Below are 25,691 nucleotides of genomic sequence, written 5' to 3' on the forward strand. Positions count from 1 at the left end.
TCAGCATTAACTTACCTGCTGCTCAGTCCTCCATCCATCCCACACACCTTTATACTACTATACTTTTTTCCTATGACTTATCTTCAAACTTTTGGTAATTGCTGAACTGGACAAAACAATTTTAAACTGTTCAGAATTAAGCTTGGGAGTGGCTTCTGTTTGTGAGCAATGGATGAGAGAGAGTACCTAATAATAACAGACTAAAACATTAAGTAGAATATGAAAATAGAAAATTTCCTCTTCTATTCAAACTAACAAGGTTATAAAGTTATACTACAGAAGAAAAGAAAATAAGGGCTTCAATACTATACAATATGAAAAAGCTTATGCATGCCATATTTTCTACCGCTTATTAAACTGGATCAGATATTTTCCAAACATGGCCACAAAAATATCTCTCACCTCACATACTCTTCTGCAATTTTATTTTTCTACCCCCAAATTGGTAGGGTCCAATTCTGACCCTTAAATCAAATCAAATCATGGGATCTCTATAACCAACAGCAGATAGTAGAAGTAACACTGCCACTCCCAAACTATTTCCTGGTATAATCTTTAATTGGCCAAGCAGCTTCTTCTTTTTGACTCTGGGAAGTCAGAGACTATAAAAATGCAACTACCCCTGCCATGCTGTAAGAAGCCCAGAGCATGTGCAGAAGCGATGAGGAAAAACACACCATGTAAAGAGAGGCCAAGGAACACTAAAGCAGAAAATGTATGCCTGAAAAAGCCATCTTTATATTGGCTACATACAATACAGACATCCCCAGGCTGACACCACATAAATCAGACAGAAACTACCCAGCTGAACATTTCCTGAATTCTTGACTCAAAAATTAGTGAGGAAAAAAAAATTTTTTTAAACCACTAAATTTTAGAGATAATTTGCTATAAACAATAGATTTTTCTTCACCTGTCATAAAACACTGGTTTTGTAACTGTTCTTCTAATTACTTATATCTGAAGTTTATTGTGGCTACATTACCAGAATATATGGATGAAGTGTTGTGTTAGTCAGCATTCTCTAGAGAAACAGAATCAAACAGGAGATATCCATAAATATGAAATTTATAAATGTCTCATTCAACCGTGGGGACACAAGAGTCCAAAATCCACAGGGTAGGTCATGAAGCTGGCAACTCCAATAAAGTTCCTCAATGAAATCTACAGGAGATGCTCATCAGATGAAGAGAAGTAAAAATTCTCTCCTCCCTTAAAAGTCTTCAATTGATTGGATGAAATCCACCTGACTGAATGTTCACATTTGCAGAAGATTCACCTTTAATTGAGCATAGATGTAATGTCACAGGTGCAATCAGCTGGCTAATAATTTAATAAACCAGACTTCTGGTTTATCAACCAGCCATGAAATATACTTGCTGTAATGGTTAGGCCAGTGCTTGCATGACCAGACAACTAGGCAGCATCACCTGGTCAAGCTGACACCTGAACTTAACCATTATAGGCGTGTTTTGTTTTGTTTTATTGTTTCAATTTTTGGAGCAAAGTTTTCTAGAATTGGAAGGATGGTTCTAAGGGACATATTATAATTAAAAGATATTTCATAACAAGTAAACTAAGATCTTCCCTCTTTTAGGGAATAATTCTCCACCATTATAAACATTTATTATATAAGATCAGCATCCTTTAAAAACAATTACCTATTGATATAATGGAGGTTAAATTAGACTTTGCAAACTCAATCATCTACCTCTTTAAGGCTTACTTGAAAAAGAAAAGGGGAAAAACTGCATGAAGCAAACTTAGTTATATGGGGTGTTCTTCCTCAGTTACCAGTAAAAATGTCATCATCATCAATCAGATATCATTTACTATGCATCTGCTTTTTAAATAAAATCATATTCTAAGAAGTTGGTTAAATATGTATGTGCATATATACACATACATATATATATACATATATAAACACATATACATTATATCCACACACACTCCATATACAAAAAATGAAGTGAGAGGTCTCATACTACCTGACTTTAAAGAATATTACAAAGCTACAGTGGTCAGAACAGCATGGTACTGGCATAAGAACAGACAGACTGACCAACGGAATTGACTAGAGTGTTCAGATACAGACCCTCTTATCTATGGACAACTGATCTTGGGATAAAGCAGTCAAGCGAACCCACCTGGAACAGAGCAACCTTTTCATTAAATGTGCTTGGAGAACTGGATATACATATGCAAAAGAATGAAAGAGGATCCATGTCTCACACCCTATACAAAACTTAACTCAAAATGGATCAAAGACCTAAACATTAGACCTAAGACCATAAAATTTTTAGAAGAAAATGTGGGGAAATATCTTACAAAACTTGTGGCAGGAGGTGGTTTCCTAGATCTTATACCCAAAGCACGAGCATTGGAGAAAGAAATAGATAAGTGGAAACTCCTCAAAATCAAACAAATTTTGAAGAACTTTGTCAAGAAAGTAAAAAGGCAGCCTATGCAATGGGAAACAATATTTAGAAGCCATATATCAGATAAGGGTTTAGTATTCAGAATATATGGAGTCTCCTACTCAACAACAAAAAGACAAACAACCCAATTAAAAAATGGGCAAAAGACATGAACAGATACATCTCAGAAGAGGAAATGCAAATGGCTAAAAGGCACATGAAAAGATGATCAAATTCACTAGCTATTAGGAAAATGCAAATCAAAACCACAATTAGATATCATGTGACACCACTAGAATGGCCATCATCAGGACAACAGAAAATAACAACTGCTAGAGAGGATGTGGAGGAAACACACTTATCCACTGTTGGTGGGAATGTAAAATGGTACAACTGCTCTGGAAGGCAGTTTGGCAGTTCCTCAGAAAGCTAAGTATAGAATTGCTATATGCTCCGGCAATATCATCGCTAGGTATCTATTCAGAGGACATGAGGGCAAGGACACAAACAGACCTTTGCATACCAATGTTTATAGCATTATTTCCATCAAGAGATGGAAACAGACCAAATATCCATCACAGAAGAGTGGCTAAACAAGCTTGGTATGTATATATGATACAATATTACACAGGTGTAAGACAGACTAAAGCCACGAAGCAGGTAACAATGGGGATGGGCAGTGAGAACATTATGCTGAGTGAAATTAACCAGAAAAAAAAAGGACAAATACTCTATGGTCTAAGCGTACTTGGAGAAACGAAGTTAAGAACAGGATATCAGGAGACAGAAATAGGGTAGAGATTGTGCAATCGGTGTTGATGGAATACAGATTGTGCAACAGAACTGATTGTAAAAATTCAGAAATGTATAGCATAATACTCCCTGATTGTAGCATAATAATATAAATACACTGAATGAAGTTGAATGTGAGTATGGTTGAGAAAGAAGGGCTGGGGGCAAGTATGAAACCAGAAGGAAAGATAGAGGATAAAGACTGAGATGGCATAATTTAGGAATGCCTAGAGTGGACAATGATGGTGATTAAATGTACAAATTAAAAACATTTTTGCATTAGGGAGAACAAATAAATGGCAATATTGCAGAGTGTTGAAAATAGACGGTATATGGGGAAAAGTACAATCAATGCAAGCTAGAGTCTATAGTCAACAGTAACACTGTAATATCTTCTGCTGAATGTAACAAAGGCATTATGACAAAACTAAATGTTAAGGGGGGACAGGAGTATGGATTCTTTGTGGAAGAAAAGGAAATGCCCTCAGGTAGAGTACGGTAACAAAGGCATGTCTACACACTTCGGTTGGACTGTATGATATGTGAATAAAACTATTTAAAAATGAACAGAGAGAATAAGTACTACAGAAAATGCAGAGAAAGAGATGTACCTATTCACTGTCAATAGGGAACTGAGAGGCCCAACCCCTTGGAGGGCAGCGGGGTGGTTCCACAGGAGGCTAGGGGTGGGTTTGACTTATGATCCTGAAACCCAGTTGCTCAGGACATACCTAAAGGAATTGGGTGTGGGAACATAAGCAGACATTTGCACACTGAGTTTCCTGCGACAATGTTCCTGATCCACAATGAATGGAGGTGGCCTAAGGGTACAATGACTAAGAAATGGAAAGAGGGAACTATGGTGTATACATACAATGGATACAGAGTGGCCCCAAGAAGGAATGAAGTTGTGAGGCAAGCAACTAGGCGAATGAACCTAAGGACTGTACGTTGAGCGAAATGTCAGGAACAAAAAGCCAAATATTATTATGCCACAATCATATGGACTAACCATGATATAAAAACTTGGTGAACTAAAGTCTAGAGCATGGGTTATCAAGTTGGGGCCTATTGCAAAGGGTCTTAAATTGTAAGCTCTAAATGCAGTCACATATATTCAGGGGGTGTAAGTGTTAATTCTAAATTCTGAAATACTGAGCTTTTTGTATATAACACAGTGGTCATTTTCAGAAATTTCAGGTTTTTATATGACATCTGAGACTCGGAGTTAGAGCTCTGAAACTATGAAAGTCAACAATACCCCCCCACACACAAAAACTGTTTAAAAAGGTAAAAAAGTGATTAGACATCAAGTAGAGATATGAATGAAGCTGATCTGGATAGGACTAAGGTATATCAGGAGACTGGTTAAAGGATGATATCACCCATATTTTAAAACATCAACTTTTGTGGGAAAGTAAAGAGAGAGATGTTTGTCGGGTGCGAAATTCCTATTTTGGGTAGTGCAATTCCTAATTTCACTTGTATTGCTGGTTTACTTGAATACCATAAATTCATGAAATCTTGAATAGGGTGTGAGATTTTGTTAGTTTGTCCAGGTTAGTGTGATGTCCCGAAAAATCCCAGAGTAATTTGGGCAGTGAATAAAGAAGTATTTGTAAAAGTCCCTTTAGGGGAATGGGGAGAAAGGAAGAAATATTCAACTTCCCCATTTGGAGAACTTCTGATATTCTCGCAAGCAGTAGGGACAACCAAATCAATAGGCTGAGCCCTATGATCTTGGGGTTCACCCCTACGAAACTTATTCCTGCAACGGATAGGCTAAGCCTACTTAAAATCATGCCTATGATCACCCCCAGAGAACTTCTTTTGCTGCTCAGATGTGGCCTCTTTAAGCCAACTGTGGCAACTCACTGCCCTCCCTCCTACATGCGATATGCCTCCCAGGGGTGTAAATCTCCCTGGCAACATGGGAAAGAAATCCCAGGACGATCTGGGATCCGGCATCAAGGGAATGAAAAAGTCTTCATGACCAAAAGGGGGAAGAGAGGAATGAGACGAAGTTTCAGTGGCTGAGAGATTTCAGTTAAGAGGCTATCCTGGAGGTTATTCTTATTCATTATACAGATACTCCTTTTTAGTTTATTTTGTACTGGAGTAGCTAAAGGGAAGTACTGAAACTGTTAAGCTGTGTTCCAGTAGCCTTGACTCTTGAAAACAATTATATAAAGATAAAACGTTTACTATGTGACTCTGTGATTGTGAAAACCTTGGGTCTGATGCTCCTTATATCCAGGTTATGGACAGATGAGGAAAAATATAAGAATAAAAAAGTAATAATGGGGGGACAAAGAGTAAAATAAATTGGGTAGATGGAAATACTAGTGGTCAATGAGATAGGGGTAAGGTACATGCTGTGCATGAGATTTTTCTTGTTTCTTTTCATTTCTTTTTCTTAAGTGATACAAATGTTCTAAAAAATGATCATGGCAATGAATACACAACAATGTGATGATATGAACCAGTGACTGCACACCATGTATAGAAAGTATATGCATGAAGATTTCTCAATATACCTAGAGAACTGGATATCCATATGCAAAAGAATGAAAGAGGACCCATATCTCACACCCTATACAAAAGTTAACTCAAAATGGATTAAAGATCTAAACATTAGGTCTAAGACCATAAAACAGTTAGAGGAAAATGTTGGGAGATATCTTATGAAACTTACAATTGGAGGCGGTTTTATGGACCTTAAACCTAAAGCAAGAGCACTGAAGAAGGAAATAAATAAATGGGAGCTCCTCAAAATTAAACACTTTTGTGCATCAAAGAACTTCATCAAGAAAGTAGAAAGACAGCCTACACAATGGGAGACAATATTTGGAAATGACATATCAGATAAAGGTCTAGTATCCAAAATTTATAAAGAGATTGTTCAACTCAACAACAAAAAGACAGCCAACCCAATTACAAAATGGGAAAAAGACTTGAACAGACACCTCTCAGAAGAGGAAATACAAATGGCCAAAAGGCACATGAAGAGATGCTCAATGTCCCTGGCCATTAGAGAAATGCAAATCAAAACCACAATGAGATATCATCTCACACCCACCAGAATGGCCATTATCAACAAAACAGAAAATGACAAGTGTTGGAGAGGATGCAGAGAAAGAGGCACATTTATCCACTGTTGGTGGGAATGTCAAATGGTGCAACCACTGTGGAAGGCAGTTTGGCGGTTCCTCAAAAAGCTGAATATAGAATTGCCATACGACCCAGCAATACCATTGCTGGGAATCTACTCAAAGAACTTAAGGGCAAAGACACAAACGAAGATTTGCACACCAATGTTTATAGCAGCATTATTTACAATTGCAAAGAGATGGAAACAGCCAAAATGTCCATCAACAGACGAGTGGCTAAACAAACTGTGGTATATACATACGATGGAATATTATGCAGCTTTAAGACAGGATAAACTTATGAAGCATGTAATAACATGGATGGACCTAGAGAACATTATGCTGAGTGAGTCTAGCCAAAAACTAAAAGACAAATACTGTATGGTCCCACTGATGTGAACCGACATTTGAGAATAAACTTGGAATATGTCATTGGTAACAGAGTCCAGCAGGAGTTAGAAACAGGGTAAGATAATGGGTAATTGGAGCTGAAGGGATACAGACTGTGCAACAGGACTAGATACAAAAACTCAAAAATGGACAACACATAATACCTAATTGTAAAGTAATCATGTTAAAACACTGAATGAAGCTGCATCTGAGCTATAGGGTTTTTTGTTGTTTTGTTTTTTGTTTGTTTTTGTCTGTCTGGTTGTTTTTCTTTGTTTTTTTTTTACTATTATTATTACTTTTATTTTTTTCTCTATATTAACATTCTATATCTTTTTCTGTTGTGTTGCTAGTTCTTCTAAACCGATGCAAAAGTACTAAGAAACGATGATCATGCATCTATGTGATGATGTTAAGAATTACTGATTGCATATGTAGAATGGTATGATTTCTAAATGTTGGGTTAATTTCTTTTTTTTTTCCGTTAATTAATAAAAAAAAAGATTTCTCAATATAAATAGTAAAATAATAATAACGTTATCAAAGTGAGTTTTTAAATTTTTATTTTTTTAAATTTATTTATTAATTTAAAAAATAAGAAACAAAATAAAACATATATAATCAGTAATTCACAACATCATCACCTAGTTGCATATTCATCATTTCTTAGAACATTTGCATTAATTCAGAAAAAGAAACAAAGACAACAGAAAAAGAAATAAAACGAACACAGGAAAGAAAAAAAAAGATTATACCTATCATACCCCTTACCCTTTGCTTTCATTGATCACTAGCATTTCAAACTAAATTTATTTTAACATTTGTTACCCCTATTATTTATTTTTATTCCACATGTTCTACTCATCTGTTGACAAGGTAGATAAAAGGAGCATCAGACACAAGGGTTTCACAATCACACAGTCACATTGTGACAGCTGTATCATTATTCAATCATCCTCAAGAAACATGGCTACTGGAACACAGCTGTACATTTTCAGGCACTTCCCTCCAGCCTCTCCATTACATCTTGAAGAACAAGATGATATCTACTTGATGCATAAGAATAACCTCCAGGATAACCTCTCAACTCTGTTTGGAATCTCTCAGCCATTGACACTTTGTCTCATTTCCCCCTTCCCCTTTTGGGTAAGAAGGTTTTCTCAATCCCTTGCTGCTAGGTCTCAGCTCATTCTAGGGTTTTTCTCAATCCCTTGATGCTGAGTCTCCGCTCATTCCAAGATCTCTGTCCCACGTTGCCAGGAAGGTCCACACACCTGGGAGTCATGTCCCACGTAGAGAGGGTTAGGGTGGTGAGACTGCTCGTTGTGTTGGCTGGAGAGAGGGGCCACATCTGAGCAACAAAAGAGGCTCTCTTGGGGGTGACTCTTAGGCCTAAATTTTAAGTAGACTTGACCTATCCTTTGCGGGGTTAAGTTTCATATGAACAAACCCCCAAGACTGGGGGCTCTGCCTACAGCTTTGGTTGTCCACACTGTTTGTGAGAATACCAAGAATTCAACTTGGGGAAGTTGAATTTCTCCCTGTTCTCATCACTCCCCAAAGGGGGCTTTGCAGATAGTTTTCCACTCACTGATCGAATCACTCTGGGATTCATCGGGGCACCACTCTGGACAAACCAACAAAATCTCATGTCCTACCTGAGATTCCAAGTACTTACGGTGTTCAATCAAACTGTCTACATAAGCTATATTAGGAAATGCACTAGTCAAAATCAAAGTGAGTTTTATTAAATAATTATAAGTAAAAGAAAAAAAGGGGGAGAAATTCAAATGCCTCAATAAATTAAATTTCAAATTCATAATGAGGACCTGAGCTAGTCTTTTCTTAACTTAGTTTGGTGAACCACTGGGTTATGACTTAAAATGACAAAATTTAGAAAATATCAGAATGAATTCCTGCTAAAAAATAAAATGTTAAAATTTTAAAAACAAAATATTAATTTCCTCTGAATATTTTAGTAAAAATTATTTTTAATGATATAGCATATTCTCCCTACCATTTCATAACATGGACAAAGTGAAGAAACTAACGACAGCATTACCCAAGACTCCACAGAAAACAGAGGATAAAGACAATCTAGTCTGTCTGACTTCCTACCCAAAACAAAGTAACAGAAGAAACTTAAAGAACCAACTTAAGACAAAGAACCCCTTCTAACTTTATATATATATCAGCTGTCTGCTATTGTTAAATCTAAAACTCTAAATACCAAAATTCAGGAGAATGGAGAAGCAAGCAAAGCAAAATAAACAGAAGTTACAGAAGCATAGAACAGAATATTGACAGCATCTGTATAAGCAGATTAAACTCCAAACTACATTGTCATTTATAATTAATCAAGCAAGATGCTGTACAATTTTAACACAGATTCTGAATGTAGCTCAGATTTAAATGCTCAATTACATTTTCCAGGTCAGTGATTTATTATAAAGATAAGAAATTTACTGTAACACAAAACTACTTTAAACCATAGGAGACAGCCTTGGGAAGGAGGAGCTAAACACTAATCTCATTGTATGGCCTGCCTGGCCATCTGCTATTGTCCCATTTCATTCCCTGAACAGAGGACTATGTCAGTGCATACAAATAGGTACACTATCTAGAAAGCTAGGTGACTACAGAAGGGGAGTGGTGGCCCAGACAGAGCCAAAAATGGTCCAGCCTATGTGTCTCACAATCTAGCCATTCTCACTGCTGCCACTGTGCTCAGAAAAGAATAATTTTTCAAATGCACACTTGAATAAATAACATATTAATTCTCAGTATTCTTTCTTAAATATTACAATGTTATTTTATTATAAATAACGTTTAGGAAAGAAATTTTAGAGAACGCAGGTAATAGAACAAGAAAAGGGAAGAAAGAAGTTACCATATCCCTTTGCCCTGTGCAGTAAGTATATGAATCAAGAAGTCAATAAAGTCAAATGCTGCGCAGAATTAAGGCATCTTCAGGGGATAACTAAATTTCTACTTTAAAGGTTACACTTCAACATCTTACTGCAGATAAATTTCTAAACCTTTCAACTAAAAAACTTCAGGGCTAGAGGAAAGAAAAAGTCAAATTCCATTTATTAGTTTATTAGGATAATAAAGATGAACGTATTCACTGAAATCTATCTCATTAAGAACTGCGTATAATTTCCAAGAGACCAGGTGATTTCAGGGTTTACAACAAGAAAGAAAAAGCATTCATAGGCTCTACCAGAAATATTAAGAATGTATATTTCAGAATGTTTGAAAAACAAAAGTATAGTTTCAGGTCATGGCACTCTTAGAAAAAACACCAGGTCACATTTTTATTCATACTGCACTCTCTGCCTGGAATGTTCTATCTTCCTTCTCAACTTGCTTAGCAAACTTTCATTCATATTTCAAGACTAGGCTCCTAAGACTTCCTTAGACTCCTTTCCCACATGGTCAAATTTAAATCTCCCTGCATTGTGCCCCACTGTACACCACTCATATTTCTAACATAGCATCTTTAACTTCCACAACACTGGACTCTTAGAAACAAGAGAACATATCTGATTTATCTTTGTACTTAGCATGCTGCCTACCATACAGCAAAAGGTGATATGCTAAAGACAGTTTAGGAAGATGGGAAAGACTGGAAAGCCTGTAGGAACATAATTCTGATTGTGCAACTATATATATATATACTCAGTAAGGAAAAAAAGAGAAAATACAGAGAATATTTCAGTGCATACAAATATATATGCTGCTTAGAAGGTTAGGACAATATAAGTGGGTATTGGTGGCCCTGATAAAACTAAAAACAGTTGAGCATATTATGTGGCTCACAATCCAGGCATTATCATAAAAAGGAATTGTACACAGTGATCTCTCAAACTGACTCAGATTTTAAAGACATATATAAAAGGGTTTGAATGAAGGATATAAACAAAGAAAAGCTAGGAGTATGGTTTATCAAAAAGGCTAGACCTCAAACAAACTGAGCTTATAAAAAAGTATTCTACAGACAATAAAAGAGCTTTTAAAATTGTTCTGATAAAAATATCAATTTGATCAGAGGTTTCTTATAATGTACCACAAAAGTCATTCTTGAGCCTGTTCAATATTTTATCATTCACATGAAGGTATAAGGAGTATGATCATTAATGGAAAAATGAAGGAAACTGACAGACTAAATGATCAAATCACAATTCAAAAAGATCCTGAAAGATTAGAGTAATTGGCTGAATTTAACAAAGTGAAATTGTTAATGAGAATAAGTCACATTGGTATCTTTTTTCTACATTATATACCACCTCACAGGTTTCAAGCTTGCTTTCACATATATTACATCATTTAACAAGTACCCCAAGGTAGGTATTATATCCATTCTACAGATGAAGAAACTGAAGTTTAGTTTCAGTTAGATACCCAATGTCATATTTCAGCTAGGGTGAAGAACTGAATATTAATAAGGATCTAATCATCTTTCTTGGAATTAGATCCAGAATTCCAACTGGACAAGTAAAGTACAGAAGAAAAATGAGTTTAGACAAATAACTGCCATTAGAAACATCAACTAGGGTCAAAACATGGCAAACAAGAACAATAAAAGGAACAGAAAATATTTCACCTAGGCAAGAAGCTACATGCTGCCAAATACCAAACTCTAAATATCTTAAAAAACATAATGCAGAAGAAGGATTAAACTTGTTCATATGGCCCTAATCAGCAAATACTATAAGGAACGAAGTTTCGGTTCAAAAACAGGTCAAAATTGTCCAAAACTAACACAAGTTACCTAAGATGAGGTGAATTCATTAATCATCATTGAACATACCTGACCATAAGCTAGATAAACCTATTTGCCAGAAACTTTACAGGAAAACTTTAACCAAACAAGTAGCTGGACTCTATTAAATGAGACTCTACATCTATATCACACATTGCTTCAAAATGTACAAATGAACTTTTAGGGAAAGGTAATGCTAATTTTAAGATTATATTTAAGAAAAATTCTTTTAAAATCAATATACATATTTACATTTAAGATGAAAACATATACATATATGGAAATACAGAGGTTTTTTCTAAGCGTTTTCATTATTAATACTCAAACAAAAAGAAAAGTATACAGAAAATTTAAAAACACCCATGTACCAGCCAAATTTAACAAAAAAGTAAAAAGTGCCTCCAGTTATTTTTAATTACATCATATAATATTCTATATACACAGATATATAGAGATGTTACAACATATAATAATGAATTAAACATCCACAAACCTACTACCTAGCTTAAGAATGAGAACATTACCTCAACTACCTAAGATACCTATACATTCCTCCTTAACACATCTCTCTGTCTTTCCTGAAGTTTTATTTTGAATATTCTCTTACCTTAGGACAAATAACAATAATAACATTTTTACCACATTGTTCTAGTTTACTAGCTGCCAGAATGCAATATACCAGAAATGGAATAGCTTTTAAAAGGGAGAATTTAATGAGTTGCTAGTTTACAGTTCTAAGGCCGAGAAAATGTCCCAACTAAAACAAGTCTATAGAAATGTCCAATCTGAGGCATCCATCCAGGGAAAGATACCTCGGTTCAAGAAGGCCGATGAAGTTCAGGGCTTCTCTCTCAAGTGAGAAGACACATGGCGAACACAGTCAGGGCTTCTCTCTCATTTGGAAGGGCACATGCTCGACCCCACCATGTGGTGGCAGCCAGGCTCTCTTCAAACCGCAAGGAATGTGCTTCACCCTCTCCAAGGCCTGAGGCGACATGACTCTTCCACTGCAACAAGGTGGAAGGCCCATTCTCTGCCTTCGGGGCAAACTCACCCTCTTCACCAACTTGGGTGGGTCCGCTCTCCTGGACCGAGGTTTCTTGACTTCAGACCTCAGCCTCCATGGTTTTGCCTCTGAAGTTAGTTTTCCTACAATGTGTCCCTTCTCTGAATCTCCCAGTCCAGACTAGCAGCGGCTCTTTTTATACAGGTCCCACAGCACTCTCATTGGCTTTCTATGCAGTAGCCTTGGATCATGCCTGTCAGACATAAGGAGTTTTCACAAATCCTTCCTGGATAACTCCATGTCTGATCCTGGCTTTCTCTGAAATGGCTGGCTGGTTCCACATTTGGTTAAATCCTCACACAGGGCACTATTCTCTGGAGTCTCCATTTCTGGAGGCCCAGAATTTTCCAGAACTTCAATTTCTGATTTCTTTGTACCCAAGAGTTCAGTTTTCAGCTTATCTCTTTCCTGTTGCATTTCACTATAAGCTACAAGGAGAAACCAGGCAGCACTCTGGACATTTAATTTAGAGATCTCTTCTGCTAAATATCCAAGTTCATGGCTTTTAAAATCTGCCTTCCAGCCAAAGCCACTAGTCAATTTTGCCAGGTTATCTGCTATTTTAAAACAAGGATCACCTTCCTTCCAGTTTGCAATAACACGTGCCTCATTTCTGTCTAAGGCTTTGTCAGTGGTATCTTCAGAGTCCACACTTCCACCAACAGTCTCTTCAAAGCATTTTAGGCCTTCTCTGGAATTTTCCAGGACATCAATTTCTGGTACCAAAATCTGTTCTAGTTTGCTAGCTGCTGGAATACAATATACCAAAAATGGAATGGCTTTTAAAAATGGGAATTTAATAAGTTGCTAGTTTACAGTTCTAAGGCCAAGAAAATGTCCCAATTACAATAAGTCTATAGAAATGTCCAATCAAAGGCATCCAGGGAAAGATACCTTGGTTCAAGAAGGCCAATGAAGCTCAGGGTTTCTCTTTCAAAGGAGAAGGCAGTCAGGGCTTCTCTCTCAGTTGGAAGGGCACATGGCAAACATGGCGTCATCTGCTAGCTTCTTCTCCTGGCTTCCTGTTTCATGAAGCTCCCTGGGAGGCGTTTTCCTTCTTCATCTCCAAAGGTTGCTGGCTGGTAGACTGCTTCATGGTGCTGCAACATTCTTTGCTTTCTCTGAATCTCCTTCCTTCTCCAAAATGTTTCCTCTTTTATAGGACTCCAATAAACCAATCAAGAGCAACCCAAATGGGTGGAGACATGTCATCACCTAATCCATCTTAACAACCACTCTTGACTAAACCACATCATCTAGGGAGATAATCTGATTACAGTTTCAAACGTACAGTATTGAATAGGGACAGTATACCCTACCTTTATAAAATGCGATTTTGATTAAAACATGGATTTTCTACGGGGCATACTTCCTTTCAAACCACCACACACATGTTCCTAAATATTATATTAGTATTGCTTGTATTTTAGCTTTTTAAAAGAATAGTAATCGTTAATGACAATTTTGTTGTTGTTAATATCATGCTTCTAAGATTTACCTATGTTGTTGCATATAGCTACTGTTCATTCATGTGGTCTGCTAGAAAATATGGCATCATGTGATGATATCAGAATTTAGTTACCCATTCTTCTGTCAGTGCACATTTGCATAGTATTTCCAGGCGGTGGTGGTGTTTTTTATATACTGTAATGTTATGAGCATTCCTACACATTTCCTGGACATTACGCTTAAAGTTTTTATACCTAAGAGTGAAAATGCTCGGTCATGTTGATTTGAGTATGTGTTTTCCAAAGTAGTTACTCCAAGTTAAACACCCACAGCAGTTGTAAGAAATCAGGCGTCACCCTCTGGACACTTGGTATTGTCAGATATCTTAATTTTTTGCCAATCTACTGTAAAATAGTATGTATAAAATATAATCTCAATATGGCCTTTTTTATATTCCTGATTACAGTGAGGTTTTACAATTTCTCATATTTATTTGGGATGTTCATTTTCTCTTCTCACGTATTTTTATGAATACATACATAGGTTGTAAAAATATAAAATCATGCATTCTGATCTAAGCTATAGGGAGGACATGCATAAACACCAAAATCAAGTATTTATCTCTGGGATTAAATGGAGAGGGAATACTTTCAAGGAGATACATAACAGGACTTCATCTGTATTTGAAATTTTATTTCTAAGTCAAGTGGTAATTGTTACATCCTATATTAGTCTCTATACTTTTTTGTATCTCTGAAATAATTACACTTAAAAATATATGAAGATAATACAAAAATATAATCAACAAGCAAGAACTTGGGAAATACAGTATCCATGACACTTGTGAAAAATTATTCAAAGAAATGCTGGGGCAACCAAGAACTAAATCAAAATTTAAACCTTGGGAATAGTTATGCTGTGTCATTTAAAGGACTGGTACTGAGTATTAAATACATTTAAACACAGAAATAAAGGCTAAACTATGCAACTAAGTTATAAGTTAAAATATACAACTAAGTTACAATCATAGAAAAGAAAGTTTTCCTCCTTGGAAGAGTAGCACAATGTTTTTTAAAACAGTATAATGGACTCAGTAAAACAAAATAAAGCTTTCTAACAAAAAATCAGGAAGCAGGGAAGGTAATATAAATGATCTAATTTATCTTTCATAGAATGTAACAAACAGACATGGCTTCCTCTTAAAATTTGTTAAATCAAGATATAGGAAATTGAAAACACTGTTTAAAGTAACAGAGAGAGAATCACAGAAGAACTAGGGGACAAATTATATACTTTTCCCACTCCATGAAATTTGTCTTAATCAGGTAAAAAATTACATCATTTTATTAAACCCAGTGGTTAATTCTCAATCCTCATTCTACCTAACTCATCAGCAGTATCTTTAACAAAGACACTGTCCTATCAAAATAGCAACATGATTATTTTTTGGAATAAGAAAATATGACAAAATGACACCAAAGTTCATCTGGAAAAATAAACAAGTGAGAAAAGTCAGAAATTCTTCCAAAAAGAAAACTAATAACAGGGAAATCCTACTAAATGCCAAAACACATTGTGAAACTATAATAATTCAACAGTTTGGTGCTGTCACAGAAGCAGAGAGGTAGATTAATAGGAGAGGCTAGAGTTCAGAAACAGGCCCAAGTTTATTAGAGCATTTATTTTTGACATTTAGATAAGATGATAAAAGGTGGATTGGTTAATAAATATTACAAAAACCACTAGCTGGCCATAAGTAAAAACATAAAGCTGAATCATTACAGCAATATACAAATTTGATGAAACGATGCTCAGATGTGGAAGGAAGAAGAGAAACAAAAGAGAAACTTTAAAAGTACCAGAAGAAAGCGTGTGTCTGATTAAATAACCTTGGTATTAGTAAGGAATTTCTGAGCATGACCTAAAATCAAGACAGCATAAAGAAAAAAAACACTACTAAATTTGACCATATAAATGTTAAAACAAATACCATAAAAGAAATAAAAAAGAAAATTTATTTATAAAACATGAAAGGGGAAGTTTACTTACAATAGAACAAATACTATAAATCATTAGGGAAAAAACTAAACCATATAAAAGAAAGATGGGGAAAAGACAGGTCGTTTCCAAAACAAATTAATACAAACTGTCAAAAAAAAAAAAAAAACTATGAAAAGATGCTCAATGAACACTCAAATAAATACTAAGCAAGAAAATGGTTTTCATTACCTACCTGGTCAGTAGAAATTTTTTTGAAGTTTTGATAACAAATGTTTGATCAAGCTGTGCAGAAAGACATTCTTAGTATAAAAGGTACAAGGTTTTTTGAGGACAATTTGGCACAATACCAATTTTCTAGATGCATACAATATCAAATCACATATGAGAACACTGTGTGTTATATTATTTTAAAAACCAAACAAGAAAAAAATCTATAAACACCTACCTATAAGTGTATTAGTTAATTAAATTATGGTACAAGTATAACATAGAAAGCCATACAGTAAAAACAGTAAGATAAAACTACACATACTGATATAGAACAGATTTTTTTAATGAATGAAAAAGTACAGTTGTGTAATAAAAAAGGCGATATAACATATATGCTTATAAATGCACAGATATTTTATGAAAGGTATACAAGGGATTGTTAACAATGGTTACATCTCTAAGTAACCGCATTTAGAGATTAAATGGTGGAGAAAGGGACTTTAAACTTTCACTTCATATATTTTTATACTTCTTAAATTTTTGCTTACCTTGAATTTACTTTCACAGTCATAAACTAGTTAATTTTTAAAGAACCACATTGTCATTTCCAATTTCTTTGCTTTAAAAGAATTACTTATCTAGACTTCAGAGTTGAGCACAGTTATATTTCAAATATAAAGTGGTTCTGGATTACATACAAAAATCAGACGAAAAAGGTTAAGAGGACAAATTTTTATAATGGTTGCATAATTTTCTGCCCCAAGGTATATTCCGAAATTATTCCTTCTTCTTAAAAAAGTATAGGTAGTTCAGTGGGAGAATTCTCACCTGCCATAAGGGGAACCTGAGTTCGATTCCTGACCCAAGCATCCAAGAAAAAAAATAGAACTGAATTCTAAAGGCTAAATTGCAAATTTTGTTATATATGTTACCACAATTGTTTTTAAAAGCTGGTATGTTAGCAGTCAATAGCAAAGTTTTAACAACAGTTCACAGTGGGAATGGCTAAGGGTTTGAGAGCAAGCCAAACAATGTATATTGATAAAGAAAAAAATGCTTGTTTTTTTGTGTAATAGTATAACAGACAATGCTGTAAATACGTCTTATAAGTAATAACATGTTTTGCAAAGCTACAGTATTTCTAAGTCCTCAATTAAAAAGCAGTATGGAGGAACAGGAGGGGACAGGGCAACAGAAGGCAAAATGACTGGAGGTTATGGTCAATCTGAGACAAACTGAGGCACTGAGCAAGGAAGAGGAACCCAGTAAAATAAGCCTTGCTTCCATACCAGCGTGGCCAGCATGGACTTCTGAACATTTGCCCCTCTCAGTGAACTCTAAGCTCCAACTCATATATTTTTCAAGTCCTACTAACTAAAATGTTTGCCTCTTTAGACTCAAAATGATCAATGGAACAGGTACCAAAGTTTAGTATCTCACCAGGTGTCAAGCTTAACCTAGGTAAACTCCACAAGTTGATGACTGAATAGCTTCTCTAAATCAACTGGAACACTGTTTCTAGTTTTAAAGCTCCCAGGAGGTTCTGCCAGACAGAGTTCAAAACTAGTGAGTTATCTTGAGATTCATTTGGTTTAGGAAACCTTGAACCAGCAGCTAGGAGTCACCTCAAAGTTTGTTAAGGAATCAAGTCTTGGAGTCTTTTCACTATGATCTGTTCATCTGATATATAGCTTCCACCAGTGTAAAACTAAAGGATGGCTTTCTTTTGTGGCCAGGAAAACTGTGAATGAAGGAGCTTAAGTATGGAAAAGGCCACCTACAATTCCTCCACCAAACCAGTCAGTAGAAGACCTGCTTCAGGAGACCTCTAACAGATCTCTGAATATTAGAGAAACTAGAGAAGTTTGGCATCTGAGGACCTTCCAGGCACTCAAGAGTTTCTTTCTGTGTTCCTTTCCAACAGTACACTTGACCACAGTACTGATACTATCCAATGTCATCTTCTCACAAGGAAGCTCCACATCCCAGGCACTATCCCACTGGCTTTCTGCTATGACCAATGTTATATTTTTCAACTTGTGATATCCATCAGCATTGCATACACCATCACCCACATCTGAAGCTTTAGCAAAAATCCTGTGTTTCATCTGGCTGACTTCTGACATCACGTGCTGTCTGGGCGTCTAACTTGCATCTCTGTATAACTGTTCTGGAAAGGGACTGGGCTAGTACCGATACCTGCAACGGAGTCAACACCAGACATTCAGCCTCCATGATCACAATCATCTGAAATATCTCCATCTCTATCTCCATCTCACTACTGTTTCTCCAGATCTCCCACACCATCTACTGTGGGGCCTTCTACATCCTATCCAGGTTGCTCATCATCTTCTACCTAATTGCCAGGAACAGTATTCCGAATCTACCACCACTTCACCAGTGCCCACTTCCTCACAGGTTCTGCAGGGTCCTAACTCTGCTCACTTAACCCCAGCCACCAGAAGAGGCACTTACACTCAACTGACTCCTATTTTTCAATCCTGTGAAAATACTGTTGACAATAAACTGAAAGAGGTAGATTTTTGCTGTTTAAGAAAGGAAAGTCATAAAAACCCTAGGGATAATAGTGGCGGCCTTTAACATCTGCTGGCTGCCCTTTTTTTTTTGTTATGCCTCTAGTCCTCCCCATCTGTCAGGATTTCCAACCCTCTTTAACATCTTCATCTGATTAAGCTATTTAAATTTCTTCATCAATCCAGTTATCTACTCTGTATCTAATAAAGTGCTTCAGGAAGCATTTCAGAAAATTGACTACTTCCAGAAAGCCACCTAGTTCTATTTAGTAGCAATTCTTGTTATCTTTTATATCCTATAACCAAACAGAATGGTCTTTTTATTTTTCCTCAAGTCTTAGTTAAATCAGCAGAATTGTTCTTCATTATTTTTCCCGTTAACTTCTTAACTGTTGAGCCACCAAAAGCTGTACAGCTGTATGAAATGGGATACAAATGAAACCTGCAAACAGAGTTCAGCAGAAACCTGAACCACAGGTTTCCGTATTGATACTACTCAGACAGAAAACTGTCTAGCTCTGCAGATAGGACCCCCAGGCTCAAAGGAAAGGTTTTCTGGTCTATCTAAGATTTATGTGGAGTTCAAAGAAGGGTAGAGGAGATTAATGACCTGAGTTGAAAGAGAACTGAAGTCAGGAGAGAAGGTTCCATTCCATGTACTACCTTGGGTAGGAAAATAACACCCAGAGATTTCTTCTATTAAGTCTTTCTTAGAGTGAATCTCTCCTAATTGCCCATGGGGAAATATTTGACAATGGGGTGGTAATGATACACAGTGACTTGGAAAAAGACTGAGTAGCAACGTGGATGATAATTGGAACTAGACCAATTCTTCTACACTCTCTCCTTCTCCAAAAAATCTGCACCATCTTAAAGTTCCATAGTTAAATCATGATTACTGAGAGGTTCCAAGACAGCAGTATACTGAGGCATGGAACTTAGTTTGTCCTCCAGAGCAGTTAGTAAATGGCCAGGAACAGTACAGAACAACTGATGGGGCCACATCAGTGACCGGACAAACAGGGTACAACAGTCTGGACAAGCAGAACCAGATGAGTCCCCTAAGCCTCAGAGTCCAGCGCCCTTCCCCCGCAGGCTGGTTCCCAAAGGGGAAAGGAAAGAGACTTTAGTAACAGCAAGGGGCTGAGCTCAACCAAACCCCAATTGTGGAATTAATTAACAAATTCTAACTACTAAATATTGGCCCCCAGCTCAGCTAAACCTCGAATAAAAGCTACTTACTAGTTTTTGTCCCCATGCAGAGGGGTCAGAGCTGATAGGGGTAAAAAAAAAAAAAAAAAGACAGTTTTTTTTTTGATCAGACAGCACAAAATACTTGCAAAGGTCTGGACCCTAAAAGAAAAGAGGAGGCACATAGGACTTGGAGACACATAGAGCAACATACCAACTTAAGCTCCTGGTTTACAAACCTGAGGAATGAGGGTTCTGTTCTGAAAAGGATTTTTTTTTCTGTGTTTCTACTGCTTAACTGCTCTTTATATACAATTACAGGGCTTCTCAGGCTCCAACTGCCTCAGGCAAGGGCAAAAATTAAGCTTGTCTGAGAGATAAAGAGACTGGTCAGGTGAAAGGAGGTAATTCCTTGGAGGCTGTGCCTTCCCCAGGAGTGGAATGGGACCCACCTCAGGAGGAATCCCTCTCTCAAGGAATTCAGACCCCAGTGACTGGAAAACTGAAGTTATTACAGCCAACCTACACCCTCTCCTCTGTCTTAACCATGCCCCCAGGAGGGATAGTCTGCTGAAGTTAAAGGTACTGTATCACTTTATGCTGGTGGACCCACAGCCAAACACCAGAAAAAACACAGTCTAGAGGCTTCATAGGGAAGTCTTTCCCTCAGGGAAAACTGCTGCCAGTGACTCTTTCCTCCTGAGAGGAGGCCAGTCTGGTCTGGGAAAATTTGACTAGAGTCTATAAAACCTAAGCAGACCCTCCTAAGGGTGGGGGAAAAAGAAACCATACAGGCAGGGCAAGAAACAAGAAAACAAAATCTGAAAAATTCTGATCCATTAAACAAAACCTATGCTAGAGGTCTAGAATAAGCTGAACTAAATGTCAAAGAGCAGACAGAGAACAAAGCCACCCAGCAAGAAAATCCTAAGTAAATGAGTAAAAACAATCCACAGAATAAACTAATTAAGGAAATTAAATGCCTAGATGCCAGTAAAAAATAACAAATCATACTAGGAAAATTGAAGATATGGCCAAGTCAAAGGAACAAACCAACAATTCAAATCAGATATAGGAGTTGAAACAATTCATTCAGGATGCTCGAACAGACATGGAAAATCTCATAAAAAATCAAATAAAGGAATTGAGGGAGGATATAAAGAAGGCAAAGGACAAACAAAAATAAGAAATCGAAAGTCTGAAAAAACAAATCACAGAACTTATGAAAATGAAAGGTACAGCAGAAGAGATGGAAAAAAAACCAATGGAAACCTACAATGTTAGATTTCAAGAGGCAGAAGATGGGATTAGTGACTGCAGGATGAGATATCTGAAATCCAACAAACAAAAGAAAAGACAGGGAAAAGAATGGAAAAATATGAGCAGGGACTCAGAGAACTGAATGACAACATGAAGCACAAAAATACACATGCCGTGTCCCAGAAGGAGAAGAGAAGGGAAAAGGAGGAGAAAGACTAATGGAAGAAATTATCACTGAAAATTTCCCAACTCTTATGAAAGACTTAAAATTACAGATCCAAGAAGTACAGCATACCCCAATCAGAATAGATCCAAATATACATATTCTAAGACACTTACAAATCAGAATGTCAGATGTCAAAGAGATAGAGAGAATTCTGAAAGCAGCAAGAGAAAAGCAATCTGTCACATACAAGGGAAGCCCAATAAGACTACGCATAGATTTCTCAGCAAAAACCAGGAAGGTGAGAAGACAGTGGTATGATATATTTAAGATTCTAAAAGAGAAAAACTTCCAACCAAGAATTCTATATTCACCAAAACTGTCCTTCAAGAATGAGGGGGAGGGCAGGCCACAATGGCTCAGCAGGCAGAGTTCTCACCTGCCATGCCGGAGACGTGGGTGTAATTTCCAATGCATGCCCAAGCAAAAAAGAAAAAGGTGGAAAATAACATTTTCAGACAAAAAATCACTGAGTGAATTTGTGACAAAGAGACCGGCTCTGCAAGAAGGGAGCACTAGAGACAGACAGGAAAAGACAGGAGAGAGAGGTGTGGAGAAAACTGTAGAAATGAAGACTATTAGTAAAGGAATAAGAGGAAAAATTAGATGTGACATATAAAATCCAAAAGGCAAAATGGTAGAAAAAAGTACTGCCCTTACAGTAATAATACCAAATGTTAATGGATTAAACTCCCCAACCAAAAGACATAGACACATCTATAATGCTGTCTACAGGAGACACATTTTAGACCTAGGACAAACATAGGTTGAAAGTGAATGGCTGGTAAAATATTTCATGCAAACAACAATCAGAAAGAGCATAAGTAGCTACACTAATATCCAACAAATTAGACTTCAAATGTAAAACAAGTGAAAGAAACAAAGACGGACACTGTGTATTAATAAAAGTAACAATTCAACAAGAAGACATAACAATCATAAATATTTATGCACCAAGCCAGAGTGCTCCAAAGTACATGAGGGAAAGGCGGATAACACTGAAGGGAGTAACAGACATTCCCTGCTCTCATCAAGGGATAGAACATCTAGACAAAGGATTAATGAAGAAACAGAGAATTTGAATAATACTATAAATAAACTAGACTTAACAGACATTTATAGAACATTACACACCACAACAGCAGGATATACCTTTTTTCTCAAGTGCTCATGAATCATTCTCAAGGACAGACCATTTGCTGGGTCACAAAGCAAGTCTCAAAAATTTAAAAAGATTGAAATCATGCAAAACACTTTCTTGGATCACAAAAGAATGAAGTTGGAAATCAGTAATAGGCAGAGGGCCAGAAAATTCCCAAATATATGGAGGTTCAACAACACACTTGTGCTGGTTTGAAAGGATGTATGGACCCTAGAAAAGCCATGTTTTAATCTAAATCCCATTTCAGAAAGGTAAAATAATCACTATTCAAATCTGTATGTTTGAAACTGTAATCAGATCATCTCCCTGGATGATGTGATTTAGTCAAGAATGGTTGTTAAACTGGATTAGGTGACAACATGTCTCCACCCATTTGCGGTGCTCTGGGTAAGTTTCTGGAGTCCTATAAAAGAGGAAACATTTTGGAGAATGGGAGACTCATAGAGAGCAGAGAATGCTGCATCACGACAAAGCAGAGAGGCCACCAGCCAGCGACCTTGGAGATGAAGAAGGAAAATGCCTCCTGGAGAGCTTCATGAAACCAAAAGCCAGGAGAGAAAGCTGGCAGATGATTCCATGTTCGCCATGTGCCCTTCCAGCTGAGAGAGAAGCCCTGACTGTGTTCGCCATGTGCCATCTCACTTGAGAGAGAAGCCCTGAACTTCACTGGCCTTCTTGAACCAAGGTGTCTTTCCCTGGATACCTTCGATTGGACATTTCTATAGACTTGTTTTAATTGGGACATTTTCTCAGCCTTAGAACTGCAAACTAGCAACTTATTAAATTCCCCTTTTTAAAAGCCATTCTGTTTCAGGTATATTGCATTCCAGCAGCTAGCAAACTAGAACAACACTCAAACAAACAGCAGGTCAAAGAAGAAATTACAAGAGAAATCAGTAAATATCTTGAGGCAAATGAAAATGAAAACACAACATATCAAAATTTACGGGATGCAGCAAAGGCAGTGCTAAGAGGAAAATTTATTGCCCTAAATGCCTATCTCCAAAAAGAAGAACAAAACTCAAAGAATTAACTGTTCACTTGGAAGAACTAGAGAAAAACAGCAAACTAACCCCAAAGCAAGCAAAAGGAAAGAAATAACAAAGATTAGAGCAGAAATACATGAAACAGAGAACATGGAAACAATCGAGAAAATCAACAAAACCAGAAGATGGTTCTAATGAGAAAATCAATAAAATTGATGGACCCTTAGCAAGGTTGACAAAAAGAAGGTGTAAATAAACAAAATCAGAAATGGAAAAGGAGACATAACCACTGACCCCACAAAAATAAAGGAGGTAATGAGAGGATACTATGAACAATTTTACGCTAGTAAACTAGACAACGTAGATGAAATGGAAAATTTCTAGAAAGCCATGAACAACCAACACTGACTCGAGAAGAAATAGAGGACCTCAACAAACTAATCACAAGTAAAAAATTGAACGGTCATTAAGAAGCTCCCAAAAAAGAAAAGTCCAGGACTGGATGGTATCACATGTAAATTCTGTCAAGAATTCAAGAAAGAATTAGTATCAAAGAATTAGTATCAATCCTGCTCAAACTCTTCAAGAAAACTGAAGAGGAGGGAAGGCTACCTAAGTCATTCTATGAAGCCAACATCACCCTCATTCCAAAGCCAGCAAAGATACTACAAGAAAAGAAAATTACAGACCAATCTTTCTAATGAATACAGATGCACAAATCTTCAACAAAATTCTTACAAATAGAATCCAGCAGCACATTAAAAGAATTATACACCATGACAAAGTAGGATTCATCCCAGGTATGCAAGGATGGTTCAACATAAGAAAATCAATTAAATAATACACATATCAACAAATCAAAACAGAAACCCACATGATCATTTCAATTGATGCATAAAAGGCATTTGAGAAAATTCAACATACTTTCTTGAACACACTTCAAAGGACAGGAATAGAAGGGAACTTCACCAACATGATAAAGGGACTATATGAAAAACCCACAGCTAATATCATCCTCAATGGGGAAAAACTGAAAGCTTTCCCCCTAAGATCAGGAACAGATGTCCACTGTCACCACTGTTATTCAACATTGTCTTGAAAGCTCCAGTCAGTGCAATTAGACAAGAAAAAGAAATACAAGGCATCAAAACTGGAAAGGAACAAGTAAAACTCTCACTGTTTACAGATGATACGATACTATATGCACGGCAAAATCCACAGCAAAACTACTACAGCTAATAAATGAGTTCAGCAAAGTGGCAGGTTACTAGATCAACATTCAAAAATCTGTAGTGTTTCTATAGACTAGTAATGAGCAATCTGAGGGGAAGATCAAGAAAAAAATTCCATTTACAATTGCAACCAAAAGAATAAAATATTTGGAACTAAATTTAACTAAGGATACAAAAGACCTATACAAAGAAATTGCTAAAAGAAATCACAGAAGACCTAAATAAATGGAAGGGCATACTGTGTTCATGGACTGGAAGACTAAGTATAGTTAAGATGTCAGTTCTACATAATTTGATTTATAGATTCAATGCAATACCAATTAAAATCCCAAAAACTTACTTTGCAGGAATAGAAAAACTAATAACCAAATTTTTCTGAATGGGCAGGGTGCCCTGAATAGCTAAAAATATACTGAGGAGGAAAAATGAAGTTGGAGATCTCACAGTACCTGACTTTAAGGAGTATTACGAAGCTACAGTGGGCAAAACAGCATGGTACTGGCATAAAGATAGATATACTGACCAGTGGAATTGAATAGCGTGTTCAGATATACACCCTCTCATCTATGAACAATTGATCTTTGATAAGGCAGTCAAGCAAACCCACCTGGAATAGAGCAGGCTCTTCATTAAATGGTGCTTGGAGAACTGGAGTAGAGATCCACATGCAAAAGAATGAAAGAGGATCCATGTCTCACACCCTATACAAAACTTAACTCAAAATGGATCAAAGACCTAATTAGTAGACCTAATAAAACCATAAAACTTTTAGAAGAAAACATAGGGAAACATCTTACAAAACTTGTAATAAGAGGCGGTTTCCGAGGCCTTACACTCAAAGTACAAGCATTGTAGAAAGAA

The 25,691-nt window shown here is 36.6% G+C and overlaps 1 protein-coding gene and 1 pseudogene across 17 annotated transcripts in view; one reads left to right on the forward strand and one right to left on the reverse strand.

Annotated features, from left to right (window-relative positions):
* Window positions 1-19,036, forward strand: part of LOC143689743 (5-hydroxytryptamine receptor 1D-like) — a 34,149-nt pseudogene extending 15,113 nt beyond the window's left edge.
* ERC1 (ELKS/RAB6-interacting/CAST family member 1) overlaps window positions 1-25,691 on the reverse strand; it is a 755,438-nt gene that overhangs the window by 518,239 nt on the left and 211,508 nt on the right. The window lies entirely within an intron of this gene.

This window comes from Tamandua tetradactyla, chromosome 7 (assembly GCF_023851605.1).
Source record: "Tamandua tetradactyla isolate mTamTet1 chromosome 7, mTamTet1.pri, whole genome shotgun sequence".
In the NCBI taxonomy this organism is placed as follows: Eukaryota; Metazoa; Chordata; class Mammalia; order Pilosa; family Myrmecophagidae; genus Tamandua; species Tamandua tetradactyla.